We start from the raw sequence: 16,994 nt of genomic DNA, 5'->3' as shown, positions 1-16,994 counted from the left end.
AACACTGGGCAGTAGCTCTATAATTCCTCTTCAGGAAAATGTGCCCCACCTTTCACCAAGCATTAATCATTCTGTTCATTTCCATTTTCAAAGCCCCAGGCATTGTTTTTGGATTTCTTTGCTCTCCCTTAAATGGTCAAATTATACTCCGACTGCATGTACTACAGTGCAGATTACAAAGTTTTCTTGAATTCCAAGAAATACTTCCGTAAAATGCCTTTGATACTGGTAATTATTTTTATGGTTAGTCAGAAAGATATAAATATATCAGTCTTTTCTTCTTAGGGATGCAAAAAGTACACTCCACTTTCCTTCCAGTGCTCGTAACTCTTAAGTAGCTGGGGAGGCAGCTTATAAACCTGCAGGAGGTAACACAAATTATTAAATAATCTATGTGCAAGATGTTATCATCCTGATTGAATTAGGACCTATTTATTTACCAGGGATAGGAAATGATTTCTGTTCAAATAAAATATTTCTAATTATTTGTTCTTATAATCTATGTACATACCTCTGATTCTGCCCATGGATTTCCATGCATCTTCTCTCAGCGTATAGACGTAGCAACAGGAAGGAGCTAAATTCTTTAGTCTACAGGATACAATTGTATACCCAAATTATATAGTCAATGGCTTTTGAAAGTAATAGAATCAATGCACATATTCACTTCTTTCAAATCTATTTAAAACTAAGCAGAACCTACCCAAATGAATCTTAACTCATGAACTACACTACTGTGTAATTACTGGATTGGAGCCAAACATCTAAGTATCAACTCTTAACGAAAATCTGTATTGCCTGGAGATATGTCCAATACTATGTTTTTGTTGGAGAAATAGTTATGAAACTAATGAGCATTTCAACTAAGACCAAAATGAGAAAGACCTGTACCAAAAGTTAAGGAAGAAAAAGAATCGAATTGTAAATGCTATCTCTGGCGTACCACTAGTTCTAGACTTTTCAGTGGCCAGGAGAGTGGGCACATGAGAAAGCATTACTGAAAGTCTTGCGTGGGAGGAAAGATGGGGGCAACACAGCCTGTTAATCTAGCAAGGGACAAGGAAAGCTTTGGGCTGTTCTCCGCAGGACTGAGTGAATTGTGGGATGCTCCTCTGCTGGGCGGCGAGGGTTGGGACTATGTAGAGCCTGTGCTCGTCGTTGTTGGCCAACAGCAGCATCGTAATTACTACGATTTCCCCCCTTGCAGCTCAGTGGCATGAGGCAGAGCTGCAGGGAGTGTCCTCGGACGCCATAGAGCAATAGCAGCTGCGTCCTCAGAGGGCACTGGAGTCTCCCACTATCCAAAAGGCCATGATGCTGCAAGCTTCTGTTTGATTTTTTGGAGCTAAAAGAAATGAACATACATCACATTGCACAATGCGTTTCCAGTCATTCGTTGGCTCACTTGGGAAGTCTCCGTTTTGTTTTGTCTTCCTCAGTGGGCTCCGAAGCATGTGACGATTTGGGGGCTTGTAGACTGAGCCACAAGCTCCCTTGGGGCTGCGTGGCTGGCGTGGTGGAGTTGGCAGTACCTCAGTGTCTGGGGCCTCTAGCTAACTTGGACGGCCAGTGGAGGTGTGTGGTCTGCTGATACAGCACTCTGCAGTGCCAACACACATGCAGAGGACCAGGCTGGCGCTGTGTAGAAAGCTGCTTTCTGGGCCCAGGGAGCTCTTAGCCCAGGTATGGGCGAGCACTGTATCAGGAGTCAATGTACCCGGCTGGAGCTGCGTGGGAATTACCCTCCCAGATGCTGAGTGAAGTCAACCACAGCCCTCCTGAGTTCCTGGATGCTCAGCCTCAGATCCTAATGGGCAAGGCAAGTGGCACAGAAACCTTCATCACATCTCCCAATAGCCCTGGCACCTTGTAAGGCCACATAAACAAGCCTAGTCAGAGTCATTCCAGCATAGCCCACGCTGATGGGAGGGACTCGTGCCCTAGCCAGCCGTTGTCCCAGGGACACCACGCCCCTCCCCACGCCTCCAGTGGCCCTAGAGACAAGTATTTTTTCTCACTATGATTTTTAATAAATAAATCACAGTATAAGGCACCAAAAAAAACCCCAAACAAAATATAGGAATGAGGACATAAGCAGGTGGCGTGAGCAAGGGCAGTGAATTGCAAGCCTGGCTATGCCCGCCACTCATCCATCCTTGAACCCGATTATTCTTGCTGTTCACTTTCCATCATCACTCTGATGGAAGCCCACTGATTATCATTATTTAGAGCAGTCATTTGAGTGGAAGAGAGGTCACAAAAAAAAAGTTCAGGAAAATGAATTTTCATGATCGTATAAATTTGGGAAATACAAGGTAGGACATAACCCCTTCTGTCAGGCACATTTACATATTAAAGGCTCTAAGAAGAGAGAACAGGGCAATAAAACACCATTTTTATCCTTACTTCATCCTGAACTTATGATCCTCCATAAATCCATTTTGTTTTTGTTTTGAACACCATCATCCTGCCTTCTCTCTGGAAATGCTTCAGCTCTCACTCAGCAGTCAGGAGAAAGAATGGGAATCAAACCCAACCTCTGGGCTCCTGGCCTTCTCAGAGTTTTAAAGCTGAAAAGGGACTTAATAAATCTCTAAATCAAGAGATCCACAAACATCCTGTCCTCAAATCACTTTATTTTATTCCTTCCCCATGCACACAAATTTTGAAAAGCATGATCTGCCAATAACTTAGTCAATGCGAGTGATTCCCTCTTTGACTCTGTGAAGAGGTAGCTGCTTCCTGCAGCCTTAGATGGATGGTGACTTTTTTTTAATTTGTTTTGGCAGTTTGTTAGTTCTTTCAGACAAAAGTCAATAACAAATATATTCAGAATATTCAGTGGTCATAGGTGAGATGGGAACCAGGTACCTTAAGGGGCTTAGTATGTTAGAGAGGTAGAGAAAAGGAAGGAAGGGGGGGTGCACATTAAGAGGCACCACACTCATAGACTGACATGTTCACCTAGTGCAACTACTTACAGAAAATCAAAAGTTAAAATTAAAAGCAAAGCAAAACTCCATTAACATTTTAGTTGGCAATCTTCTGGGGTGATTCCTTTCAAATGTATTTTCATATGTATTTGTATTGTAATTAATAGAAGGGTTACATTATATTCACCAGATAGAAGGTGCATTGCTTCACATACATTGATACCCTTTCTCATGTCTTGGTCCCCATTTCCCTCCCCCCCCACACACAGTCATCTTGTTTCCCCCCCCTTCCCTATCTGACTTCAAATAACTAATTAAGCATATATACAATATATCAGATAACAAGGTAAAATACTGTAACAATATGAGATAACCAAGGGACAGTAGAAGAGATGAGAGATAGCATAGTACATTAAGGACAACAATCACTCGTTATATGGCTTTTGTTTCCATATCCTGGAGGTCCTTTCATTTAGTGTCATTCTATATGGCCTTGTGTATCGAGGTTTTGTTCTGTTGTAAATCTCTGCTAGGAGAGCCCAAGTCTCTTATGCCTCCTCAACCATATGCTGTTAACATGTTTGGTATTAAGCATTTGAGCATCTCCCTTCAAGGACTACAGCTGTTACGTAGAACTCAGAGCTTCCAGTTCCCTGAGAAGTTGCCTCTGATACTTCTCAAGGGACATTTCCTCAAGAACCTAAAAGTAAATACTTCAGTGTTTGTCAGTCATTTAGGCTCTATTAAAACTACCTACCTTTGCAGTCAAGTGGCATCCTGCAAACAAATGGGTACAATTCTGTGACAATAAAATTTTATTTAGAAATCAAGCAACAGCCTTAGTCATATTTTGCCAACCCCTGCTATAGAACACTCTATTATACACTTTGATTACAAGAATTACTTAGTCTACAGGGAAATAATACACATTCCACTGTCTGTTTGTGTTCTGATTTTGATTTAGAATGACATCCAAGCTTCTGTGGTTTCGGTTTTTGTTTGTTTGTTTCAATATATATGGTGATTTTTTTTCTCCCTGAAGGTGTAAAGCTGGGGAAATGTTGCTTTCTGGGGAAACAAATGGTTATTTTTTTTATTTTAACTGTCAGATTTTTCTAATTTGTGCCAGATCAACATTTAGTCATTTGACTTCACTTGTGTTTCGATAGTTGGTGTGATTTATTCACTGAAACCTCTGTAAAACTGGTTCAACTGGTGTGGTTTAGTCACAGACTTGAGGATAAGCTTTGATTCTTAGGTGCTTTCTGACCTTTTAAAATGAATTATCCATGATGCATTTGTGGCTCATTAGTACATATAACTGAAAGAAAGATCTAAACCAATCCTCGAAAGAATAGATACCTGTTTAAGGTACACCTGCGTACAATTGTGTATTTTTATTTATATATATATATATACAGACACATGCACATATATATTCAGTATGTGTATAACCTCATAAGATGATGACTACTTAAAGTTGTAGTCTACAAAGCAATTAAGAATGAATCATTATTTATTGACTCTTACAACATTGTACTATTATCATTTTTATGTTTATAATCCTAGACAGGAGGTCTTCAGACTTATTTGGTAGCAGAAACACCAAATCTCACAGCTGATAAATAACATTGGGCCATAAACACGAGCTGTAAAAATTTCCGATTCTGTGCTCATTCCCACACAGTCTAGGAGGTAAAAACAGAAGAATTACCACCGCGAACACCCAAGTTCAGAAAAACACGAGAGCCAAACATCTTTTCACCAGTGTGGGGTGGGATGGCATCTCAGACACTCGAGAGCCACTTCTCGCTGTCTCAAAACAAAGCCTGAGAACGTACCTCTCAAAGTCTTCTGCTCCTTGGATCTGTAGAAATAAAACCCTTTCTAGTCCTGAAGGGCTCTGCGCAGCTTCAACACTGGAGAGCAAGCCCACACTTGAGGACGTGGAGAGTTTTGGAGCGCAGGCTTGCCTCTTTCCTTGTCAGCCTTTCCCAGCTTTCCTAGGACCTGCTCATATCTGTTTGGAGTTTAAAAGCATCTCATGGTTCTGCCTGTTTTGTTTTGCACATTTTCTTTATTTTGTGTGCTCGTTTGGTAGTCCTGGTGCTTTGGCCCAGGGCTTGGAGCTTGCTAGGCTGAGAAGCTCATCCTGGGTTCTGCAGCCCTTGAGCCCAGACCCCCAGCCCTTGAGCCCCACCTCCCATTCTTTGGGTTCTCTTAACAATCAGGAGTGTCTTTCTTTCTAGTGATCCATAATTTCAGGTATGCATAGCAGGCCCCTGGTAGCAGGCACAGCCCTTCAATCCCAGCGTTTCACTGCTTGAGGAAAGGGCCTCCAGAAGAGTCTCAGGACTTTTGCCCAGGCTGGCCTCAAACTGGAAAATGCCTAATTTCCTGATTATAAGTTTTGTGCTGATGCATGTTCATTGAAGGCATTTTGTATATCGCCATCTTGTGAAACTCTGTAGGGTTTTAATCGATTATTTCCTGTTCCCTATCAGTTAGGAACTAAGAAAACACGATGTGTAGAAGGGACCAAATGAATACAAGAAGGAAGGCCGGGAGGGAGGAAAAGGAAGGGATGAGAGGAAGGAAGGAAATGGCAACAACAGACAAAAGGAAAAAGAAGAGAGAAAGGAAAATGTGAGGAAGGCAGAGGAACTATCAGAACCACAACTAATGGGAATATCCAATTTAATATCTGCCCTTATTATCTTCCCCGTCTTTTCATGCCTCTAACAAAGAACAGAATTACACGTCACAAGGCCCCGTCCTCTGACGGCTCAGCGGGGCCATGCAGGATAATCAATGCTGAGGGTCCACTGCCTGCTTCTCTTGAGCTTCTCATGGAGCTCAAGCCCCCTGAGTTAGACATGACATTTACGAGTTCCTGAGTCCAGCCTCTGCCTACTGGCTGTACACACGAATAGCAGATTTCACCTACACTTAATGAATGAAAGATGCTTCGGTGTCTGCACGCTGCTTCCCAGAGCTGGCCACCCCAGCTGGCCTTCACGCTCTCTGCATGCCAGGCGAGTATGCATAGTTTCCTTGCATTACCTTTACTGTCAATGGCCTGGAAAACTGCAGTTCACAAATATGACCAAAGTATGACCTCAATCTCAGACGTCTGGGAGGGGGATAAAATGGCAATGGAGCCCACGAATAATCCTAGGAACACAGACTCCGGAGACCAGACGCCAGGTGCAGATCTAACTTAATTTTAGAAAACATACTCGCTAAATACAGATCAAGCTGTGGCCACCACGTCATACCAGCAGCAGTGGTTAGGTCTTCCCTGAATGTGACCCTCAGCCAATGGTGTCCTAAGACACACCCCACTTACAGGGAGTGTCCAGGAGCTCCTGCTCCAGGCTCTGGCTCCATATTGCTCATGTCACTGGGTGTGCCCAAAGGCACAGAGTCGTGGAAGCACAGAGAGCAACCTGGGCTTCTACGCCATCAGCTAGAAGGCCCCCCATCAGTCTAGGTATTTCTACCCATGTTCTTGACACTTCTCATTGTCCCTCAAGATGGGTTCTCAACGAGAAATCTCTCCTGTGAAGTCCCGTAAGAATATTTCAGTATTTCTACGTTTTCATCGCATTCTTATTGCATGAAAGACAAAAAGTAGTCAAAAAGGACTGTTTGGAGCCCTGAAGATATAAACTGGTGTCTGTGTTTGGCTCCTTGTCCTTAGGGAAGTGACCGTGGGGCTAAGTAGAGTCTCTGTGTTCAAATCTGCACAATGGTTTCCTAAAGCCATGACTTAATTCTGGTCTGGACGTCTGAGAGCAAGTGAGCAGAGCTGTGTTTGTAGCTGAAGCTGATAGACTTTCCCATGGAAAGTCAGAAGTGACTGACAAACAACAACCTCTAACCACGGGGAGTAGAGAAGTAAAGACTGAGGAATGAAAGGGGTAGTTTGTAGATCACAACTGGGCTTTCCTCTTTTTCACTTGACTTTCATCATTAGTGTATATTCATTGACATAGTAAAAGATCTTATTGTGATGTTTCTCTGCATAGATGCATAATGTGCATTGATCTAATTATCTTTTATTACTCTTTCCCATCTCCCCTTCCCCACCTTCATTCCCTTTTATCAAACGTTCCTTGCAATTTTTACATGAATCTCATTGTGATATTTTTATCTGCCCAGCTGATCTTTGATCATATTCTTCTCCACTCTTTCTTTTCTTCCCTTCCTACTTTTTGTTGGTTCCATAATGGCGTGAGCCTTGAGATTTGGAAGTAGATGAATATCACCAAATTACTCAAGACATCTCATAACTTAAAACAAAATCCTGGCTGAAGGGTTATAGGAGGGGTGGAATGCTAGGCCTTTATTTTTCAGCCTATTTCACTCCTCAGTTTGCCCAATCAGTGCCCATTTCTTGTTCTCCCTGAAGACTCTTCAGAAAAAACATAAAGAAAGGACAAGTGAAAAGGAAAAAGACATGCAAATGAATATCCCTACTTACTGAAAGACATCTAACTTAAATGTCACATAGCTCTGTCCTCAGGTAAGCAAGTGACAGGCATGGAGCAGGAAAGCTCTCCCACCTCTGTCTGCAGTGTCAGTCAGGATCCTTCCAGTGAGAGAGAGTCAGAAGCCATGTCTCTGCCACCATGTGTTTATCACTGCTTCGTGTTAGAACAGGCTGATAATGGGTCTGGGAGTTTGGCCTAGTTTTAGTGTACTTGCCTAGCATGTACGGAGACCTGGGTTTGAGTCCTTGGTACCACATACTTGAAAAAAGGCTGCAAGTGGTGCTGTGTTTCAAGTGGTAGGATACTAGCCTTGAAAAAAAAAAAAAACAAGGACAATGCTCAGACCTTGAGCTCAAGCCCAGGACTGGCAAGAAGGAGGAGGAGGAAGAGGAGGAAGAGGAGGAGGAGGAGGAGAGGAGGAAGAGAAGGAGGAGGAGGAGGAGGAGGAGGAGGAGGTTGATAGTAACTTCCTGGCCAACAATTATTGATCTTAGGATTTAAGAATCTTGGCATGTCCTTTTTCTCTCTTACTGAAAAATACTTTCAAATTGTACCATGAAACTGAAATCATGGTGTCATGAAAGTGAAATCATGGTTGCATTCATGCCTTCATAAATAGTTTGGTTCCTTACAGTTCTTTAATGGCCAAGGTGACTATTCAAGAAGTCTTAATTCAAAATGTCACAGTGCTGAGCTGTAGCAGATTTGTGAGGGTGACACACACCGTGGTTATGGCACATTTGCATCTGACCAAAACCAAAAGTCCATTTTTTCTCCTTTTCAGTAAGACTATTTTCTCTGTCCCACTAATGAGGTTTGATACAAAATGACCTGTCACTGGTCATCTTTACAATCCCAGCAAGTGGCATATGGATATGTCTAGAATTAGGACTAAGAATCGGAGATGGGAGATTGATGGACCATCCCTCAGGAAGGCCAGGCGTCAATGCCTTCACTGCTGCCATGCAGGCTCTCGTGGCCTTTGGCTGAGAGCCAACACACATTCCATGTGCGCGCCTATGTGGAGTTTGTAGAAAAAGATTAAAGAGCTGCTTATGAACTGGGTGGGTGGCTCACAGCTATAACCCTAGCCACTCAGGAGGCTGAGATCTGAGGATCAAGGTTCAAAAAGACCTGAGACTCTTATCTCCAATTAACCTCTAGAAAATGGGAAGTGGGGCTTGGCTCAAGGGTAGGGCGGTAGCCTTGAGCTGAAGAGCTCAGGGACAGCACCCAGGCCGAGTTCAATCCTCATAACCCCCCACCCCACACTACCCCCCAAAAAAGCTGTTTATGCAATGGGCAACAGCAGTAAGTTATTTTTTTTAATTTCTAGTTCCTATGCAATAGGTCAAATCCCTGGCTAATCTCAGCCTCCTATTATGATTTTTTAAAAATTAATAAATTAATGACATGAATGGAATCTTACACTAAAAAAGTGACTTGTTTTGAGCTATCAAGTCCAAAGTCCCACTGGATCAGTTATTATTAGAGCATAACAACCAGATGGCATAGTCTTGAATTTTAATAATCTTCCTGACCAGGATGTTTTCTCTGGCTTTTGTTATTCTCTCCATAACTTTTCATTGGATAAGTTTGTAGGTCTGTCCATCTCTAGGAATGCATGGAAACCCCTGGCATGATGGGTGGGCACAGTTTCTACTTTTCCTATCGTTTAAATATAAAAGGCTTAAGGAACCAGAGAAGAGAGAAAAGGATGCCTACATCCATTTAAAAAAAACAGTTGCAGTAAGCCTTTTTTCTAAGACACTTATTCTACCATGGAAGCTGCCTGTCTCCAAGAAATAATCTATAATGACGCTAGCCATACATCCTGGTCAGAAGTTTACAAAAATTGTCAGAGGTCACAAAAAATTGCATAGATCTCCCGCAACAGAGAGAACGGTTTGCCCTGAGCAGCAATCCCTAACACTGCATTATCCATCTGTCAGGGGTTTGCATATATCCTCTGATCATAAATTATCAACCATCACAGCTATTCTCAGGACTGCAAACTAACTTACATTGCAAGGAAATTTTTTCTATATAACATTTTTTTTCAATTAATGGAGTCCTTGGAAACTATGATTTTATAAGGAGAAAACAAAAATCAATGCAAATAGATTTGGATTAATGACTTTAGTAAAGTGATATAAACCCAATATGCAGAAATCAAAGGCTTCTCTACAAAGAAGTAATACATATTTAGAGGAGTTGCTGGGAAGAAATTAACTTTCAAAGACCAAATCTTCCATAAATTTCCCCCAAATAAGCAATTGGAGAAAAGTATATAGCTTTACTGAATATAAAAATATCAGATCATCTGATATACATCCATCCATTCAGTGTAAGGCCAAAAGTTACTATGTACAAAAATGAAAACTTAATCCCGAGTTCAAAATGTATCTTTCCTGTCCTAGCTTTCTAGAGATTTACTTTGAGGCATAATTCTGCAGAAGGTATTTCATAATGATTTCCCTTCCTGAATTGGTTTATGAATTGATTACTTTGTGCCTAGTGCCTGTGGCTGTTAGTTAAGGTGTGCCAATGTCACTGGCATACCTTAGTTGATGAAGTTATGTCAAAATTCTAGAAATTCCAATCAGTCTCTTGTTTGATACACATGCTGTGGAGAATTTTCTCACAGAGAATGTGGCTTCTGTGCAGGTTAAGAACTTTAAGGTTGTTCTATGTCAAAGTCAGTGTGTCAGCTAAAGGTATGAAGGACGTTCAGGCATGAAGGTTCCTCTCACCTGGTGAATGTACTCCAGATTCCTTCAATAGAGGATAACCTGCCAAGAGAGTGAAGCACCGCCATCCACCCTGTGGTCTAGGAAGGAAGGAAGGAAGGAAGGAAGGAAGGAAGGAAGGAAGGAAGGAAGGAAGGAAGGAAGGAAGGAAGGAAGGAAGGAAGGAAGGAAGGAGAGAAAGAAGAAAGGAAGGATAGATGTTCAAATCTGGGTATTTCTTGGTGTGCAACTAGTAAGGAATAACCAGGTAAATGTAAAAGCTTCTCTCCCGTCTCTTAGCTTTGCAAATTTCCCATGATACTGGGGTTAAACTATCAAAAAAGCTCCCTGCGGCTGGGAGTTTGGCCTAGTGGTAGAGTGCTTGCCTAGCATGCACGAAGACCCGGGTTCGATTCCTCAGTACCACATACATAGAAAAAGCTGGAAGTGGTGCTGTGGCTCAAGTAGTAGAGCTCTAGCTTTGAGAAAACCCAAGGACAGTGCTCAGGCCCTGAGCTCAAAGCCCAGGACTGGCAAAACCTCCCTGCCTGTTGACAGGAAATGACTGTGACCTGTGACTGATCCATACCCATCAAGTTTCTGAGGTACAGAAAAAATAAGTACTAGGGAGACAATGTGAAGTGTTGTGCCTACCCAAATGTTGAGAGAATGGATCTCTTGAAAAAAAAGAAAAGGAAATACACAAGGATAACCAATAATAGAAAGAACAGTAAGAAGGAAGAAAGGAAGACTTGTAAGACCTCAAAACTTACTATGAAATCATGGATATCACAAGCTCAGATTGGGAACATAAACAAATGACCAAGAATGAAAATCTAAGGAAAGGTCTATACTTACTTGAGAAGTGGATTTAAAAGGCATGTTAGGAAAATCCACCCATTAAAAATGATAAGTTATAATTTATTAGCAGGGAATAATTGCGTAGCTTTTATTAGAACCTGTTAGGTGTTCAAGGGGTTTTATTTTGACATATTCAAATGGCTTCCCGTGGACCTGGTGAGGCTTACCTCCTCCACAATCTTTCCTCTTCCTCCTCCTCCTCACGTCTTAAAATATCTTCAGTGGATTTCACTGAGCTCTTTTCATACTTTGTAGCTAAAGTGTTTTAGATCACATTCACCTTGTTTCACCCTCTCTGCTCATCCTCACTTTTGTTGGCATTTCAATCTCTGTGCTAAACTGGTTTTACAGTACTGCCTTCTTTTTCGTAACCTGTATGTTCATGGTTCAAAGAGTTTTCACTGAGCTATTTTATACACGCCATCTATTATACTAATTAGATTAGTCCTCCGAATTGCTTTCTCATTCCACTTCCTCCTAGCATCCACTATTCAAGTTTTCTTTGAATACATGCCATCTCAAAAAGTGCATAAAATATATTTCATATTGTTTACCATCTGATATTCATCCCTTAAATATTTCCAAAACTAAAAAAGTTCTCTCCATATATGAATGCATGTGCCTATATGTATTTATGTATATATTTATCTTTCAGAGCTAGCTTCCACATACATTGAAAACATCTGACCTTATTCTTTCTGAACCCAGCCAACTTAACATAATCATGTACGTCCACAGCCATCCACTTAACCACAGATGACACCATTTCATTCTTCTTTGTGGTAGAATAATAGATAAATGTGTATAAACTTGGGTTATAAGGATTCATTTTAGTTTTGTGAAAAAACAGTATCTATTTCCTTAGTAGTTGCACTAGCTTCCATTCCCACCGACAGTGCATAATGATTCATTTTTCTGTGCAATTGACCTGTTTTCTTATTGATGGTCATTCTGACTGGAGTCAAAATCTCCATGTAGTTTTTTTAAATATATATTTATTGTAATTAACAGGAGGATTACATTTTATTCTCCAGATAGAATGTGCATTACTTCACAACATTACTACCCTTTCTCCATGTAGTTTTGTTTATATTTCCTTTCCAACTAGCGATATTTCTTCATGGATTTATTCTTTGACAATTACGTGTCAGTTCACTTCTTCATTAGTTGATTGAGATATCGAGTACTTAGTAAAATTTTTGGAGCTTTGCTGTGTATTCTGATTTTGAACCAATACCAGACTGTCTTATTACAGTAGTATTATAGTATAATTTTAATTCTGCCATTATGATATCTCTAATAATATTTTTTGCTTGTTTCCACTGACTTTTGGATCTTTTGTGTTATAAATTTTATTTATTTTGCTTCATTGGATCTGTAGATTTTTGTTGGCAGTATAGCCACTTTCATGACATTGATTCTGTGGATCCATGAACATGAAAGGTCTCTCACTGTTATGATATCTTTTTCAGTTACTTTCCACAAAGTTTTAAATTTTTCTTTACCTAGAGTTTGTGTTCTTGTTGCTTTCGAGGCTACTTTGACTGGAATCTCTTATCTGAGTTCTTTTGTGGCATGTTTATTGTGATATAGAAAAGATGCTGAGGTTTGAGTGCTTGTTTTATATCTGCTGTGTCACTGGAAGCTTGATGGGTCCATCAGATATTCTTCAGGATTGTTTGAAGGACAGTATCACATCATCTGCAAATGGTGATAATTTTCCATCTTCTGACGCCATTAGAATCTTTTGCTTCTTTCTCTTACCTGGTTGTTCTATAATTTCTGGTAAAATGCTGAAAAGAGTGGAAATATTGGACATCCTTGAGTAATTTCTGGTTGAGAGGAAGTCATTTCAATCTTTCCTTATTTACTATAGTGTTGGCTAAAGGTCTGTCATATCCCATCTTTACTATGTTGTGGTGTGTTGCTTCTATTCCTAATTCTTTACAGCTTCTATCACAAAAAAAGTTGAATTTTATTTTAAAAAAAATTCTACATCAAGTGAGGAAATTATCTGATCCTTCTTTGATTGTATATATGAGCTATGTTACATTTGATTGTATATATGAGCTATGTTACATTTGATTGTATATATGAGCTATGTTACATTTGTATTTACATGGGCTGAACACTGTACTATTTTATGTCTATTTTATGTCCTAAGACATTTTGTGTCTATGTTCATCAAGGACATTGGTCTTTAATTGCCTCTCTTACTGTGTTCTTCCCCCTTCATTTTGGGAAAGAATGTAATGCAGGCATGATGCAATGAATTCTTTAGTGTTCCTTATCTTTCTATTTTATGAAAAAGTTTGAGGAATAATGGTTTTGTTATTCTTTAATAGTTGGATCAAATTTGGAAGAGAACCCCTGGGGTCCTGATTTCTTATGTGACATCTGTCTTGTGTCTGTTTGCTCTCTGTCCAAGATCATCCACCAGCTCATCTTTTATCCATTTCTGGTGCCTTCAGTTTTATTCCTGGCTTGTGGTGACACGTGGAAGTGGTTCTGTCAGCACTCTTCCATCTATACCTTGCAATGGTGATGATAATTCTCCATTCCTTCTGAGAAAGCAACACCATCTCTGACAGTCGATCTTGGTGCATGCTCTGAGTTTTTCTCTCACTGGACCTGCAAGCCAGTGTTATTTTTGATAATATGAAAGGCTACTAGAAACTTATCCTTTAATTATTATAAGCCTTCTCATTTTAATACTATTTCTTTCATTATTATAGTTATTCTTTTTTTCTCTCTCCATCAGTTCTTGGACTGTTTCTGCTACTTTGGAAGAGAGTCTAATAACATTTCCATCTCAATTTTTTTCACTCTTGGGTCTATTTGTTCCAGTTTCTATAAATTATTGATATTTCCAAATCTCTACAACACCTCTATGATGTACTTTATTGCTATGATTGTACTTTTAATTTCTAAATGCCCATCCTTTACTTTCCCTGTTCTTTTTGATGCCTTCTCATTACAGTGGGTCTCAGGCTAAAGAAAACTGATTTCTCTCTAACAATTTGCTGTACAGTGAATTCCCAAAAGTTGCATCATTTACATCATTAGTACCTGAATGAAAATCAAACCATTTTTCCTCACATTGTTTCTATAAGTTTTCATACATATTTTCCCAACATTTATCAGCAGTCACCCAGAGAAAAAGAGCATAGAGAACAGACCATGTACTGAAAGAGCTATTCAACATGAGATGAAAGTACAAATGACAAGATAGAGAACTTCATTAGAAAACTAAGACCTGGGAGTGGCGCTATGACTCAAAGTGGTAAAGCAAAGAATCTCAGGGACACTGCCCTGAGTTCAAGCCCCACAACTGACAAAGAAAAAAAGAAGAAGAGAAAAGAAAATGAAACTAAGTCCTATAAACTGCATCAAACTCAATCTACAAAGGAAATTAACATTCATGAAAGTAATTTCATATCTGTTCATGCATGCTGACTATTATATTCATTGACTGAAAATAGATCACTAAAAATACATAAACTAAACACAGGAAATTAATTGAAAGCATAAGAATACCATGTGATAGTATGCAATAACCACGCCTAGCATGTTTGTCATTCAAATTCCAAGAGTGGAAGAATGAAAAATAAACAGAAGATATATGTGAAGAAAAAACAACTGATATTGTTCTAGGCCTGACATTGATGTTAAGACTTGACAGGTACCTGAAGTACAGAAACAGACATGGGCACATACTCTCATTCACACACACACACACACACACACAATTAAAAGCTGCACTGTAGTTAAGAATGTGACATTGACAGTGACTCAACAGGAAGTCAGAGCTCTGGGCTTTGATATCTTGCATAAAATCTAGTCCTATAAATCTCTCTTTTAAAAATGACTAGTAAAAGTTAACTTCATGGTCTCCAACAGCCATGAGAAGGTCTGCCATTTGTCTCAGAATTGAGACCCTGTAAATAATGTGTAAACATACAAACTTCATGTATAATGAAATAATTCCAAGCTGTGATGCCACTCACAATTGCTGATTACTGTAGGACTTTGCAGGAGGTGAATATGAAACAGTTTTATTGAGAAGCTTCCAGAATCTCAGGTTCATGAGATTTTCAGACAGAAAAACCTTCTGAAGATGAACTTTGGATAAAAATGGGATGAACAGTGTGATCAAAGTATGGAATAAAGCTAGCTGGTGCCAAAACAAGAGCCGATTAGCAACCATGGAACTCAAACTGCAGTAAATATGTGAAAGAACATAAGACAATATTCAAAACAAACTTGTAGACATCATCTGGAAATGGATTATGAATTAAAGAAGCTGGTGGATCTTAGAGATAATGTACATTAAGTACTAGGACTTTATTGCACTGGTGCTTAAATCAGCCAGTAGCAACTTTCTGCACCCTTTTATTTCCTTCATAAATGGAAACAAAGCTCTCCCTAACATCCTTTGCTCCAGCATTCCAGAATACCACTTAAGTTAATAAAGGGAGACTCAAAAGGCTCTACTTTCTGTGTAACTAATCCGTATTTTTCCTGTAAGAAAAATGTTAACTGGTCTTTTTTCCCCAATACTCTATGCCTCTCAATATTCCCAGCCAAAGCAAGCAGCAGTGATAAAAGTGAGCCTGCCTGTATAATCATCATAATTAACACTAGCCTCTAACCGTCTGTGCGAGGAAAACCCTGTCCCTTAGTGTCACCATGACTTTGTCTCACTGCCTCAAGGAGAAATTTTTTTTTCTATTTCAAATATCTCAAACCACACTAAGACCAAGGAGACATGTTTTAATTGATTTTCCTTTCATTTTGCCAGTGCGGGGACTTGAACGCAGGGCCTGAGCACTGTCCTTGGGCTTTCTCAAGGCTAGAGCTCTACCACTTGAGCCACAGCACCACTTCTGGCTTTTTCTGTGTATGTGGTAGCAAGGAATCAAACTTGGGTCTTCCTGGATGCTAGGAAAGCACTGTACCACTAGGCCTAATGTTTTTTTTTTTTTTTTAACTTTCTTGACACCTTGCAATCTTATGATTGGACCAGGCAGATTATGAGTCACTTGAGCTGTTTTTGCTGTCTCTGAAACACCCAAGAGACAGCACCTTTCATCACACTGCCACCTTATTGTTGAACTTTCTTGGTTAGTGGTGGTACACACACACACACACACACACACACACATATGCACACACGCATGTGTGCGTCCACACACTCTGATTTGCTCAGGACGCATGAGAAGCATCTGGTATTTCTTATTCCAAAGCATAACATTTGAGAGTCTGTGCTACCCACATTCACATCCACTCTCCCAAAGCCCAAGCCTAAGAGCAACTGGGTAACTGAGAGCTGGGCCACTCTCTGGGGGAAAAGGCTACAAGCTGTCACTGCACTAAAGGAAGACGAGTCCACCACAGCATGTGTTTCTGCACAGTAGATTTCTTTTGTTTTGTTCTTTATTTAGGAATTAACCACCTGAGAAATTGGACATTGCTCACAGTGTCCATTGGAATCTGTTTAATTAAGCAACCAGAGATAAAGTCAAGGGCACAATGGACTTGAACAAACAGGTCATTAAATAAATGGCAGGAGTGGAGGCGCAGGAAGCCAAGAGCACGCGTCGCTGATGTCCTAAGAGCTGAAATGCATTTTTGAATGTCTCAGAAAATGACTTTTAGAAAAGACAGGTAATTAATTTGTGAGGACATTGTCTCTGAGCATTCAGTGGATACTGGACTTTAAACATTGTTGAAAGAGACAGGCAGAATTCTCGGTGTTTCCAGCAGAGCAGGGAAGCGTAGAGTGGCTCCGTCTATTGAAGTAACGACAGGTGGCTTTTGCGATGAGAGAGCAATGGATTGATGTGGAAAGGATTGTGATGTGTCTCAGATACAAATATGTCCGGCATTGATTGGCCTCCAAGACCTTTTCCTTCCTAAAGGTCACTTTAAATACCCTTTCCTTGCTTCTAGACTTCTACAAGAGTTTGGGCACG

General features: G+C 40.2%; 1 protein-coding gene across 1 annotated transcript in view; it reads left to right on the top strand.

Annotated features, from left to right (window-relative positions):
* Dok6 (docking protein 6) overlaps window positions 1-16,994 on the top strand; it is a 254,819-nt gene that overhangs the window by 121,267 nt on the left and 116,558 nt on the right. The gene's annotated exons all lie outside the window — the stretch shown is intronic.

This window comes from Megascapheus bottae, chromosome 19 (assembly GCF_031878675.1).
Source record: "Megascapheus bottae isolate mThoBot1 chromosome 19, mThoBot2.hap1, whole genome shotgun sequence".
NCBI lineage: Eukaryota > Metazoa > Chordata > Mammalia > Rodentia > Geomyidae > Megascapheus > Megascapheus bottae.
Note: the sequence above shows the minus strand (reverse complement) of the source record. Positions and strands in the feature narration are given on the sequence as shown.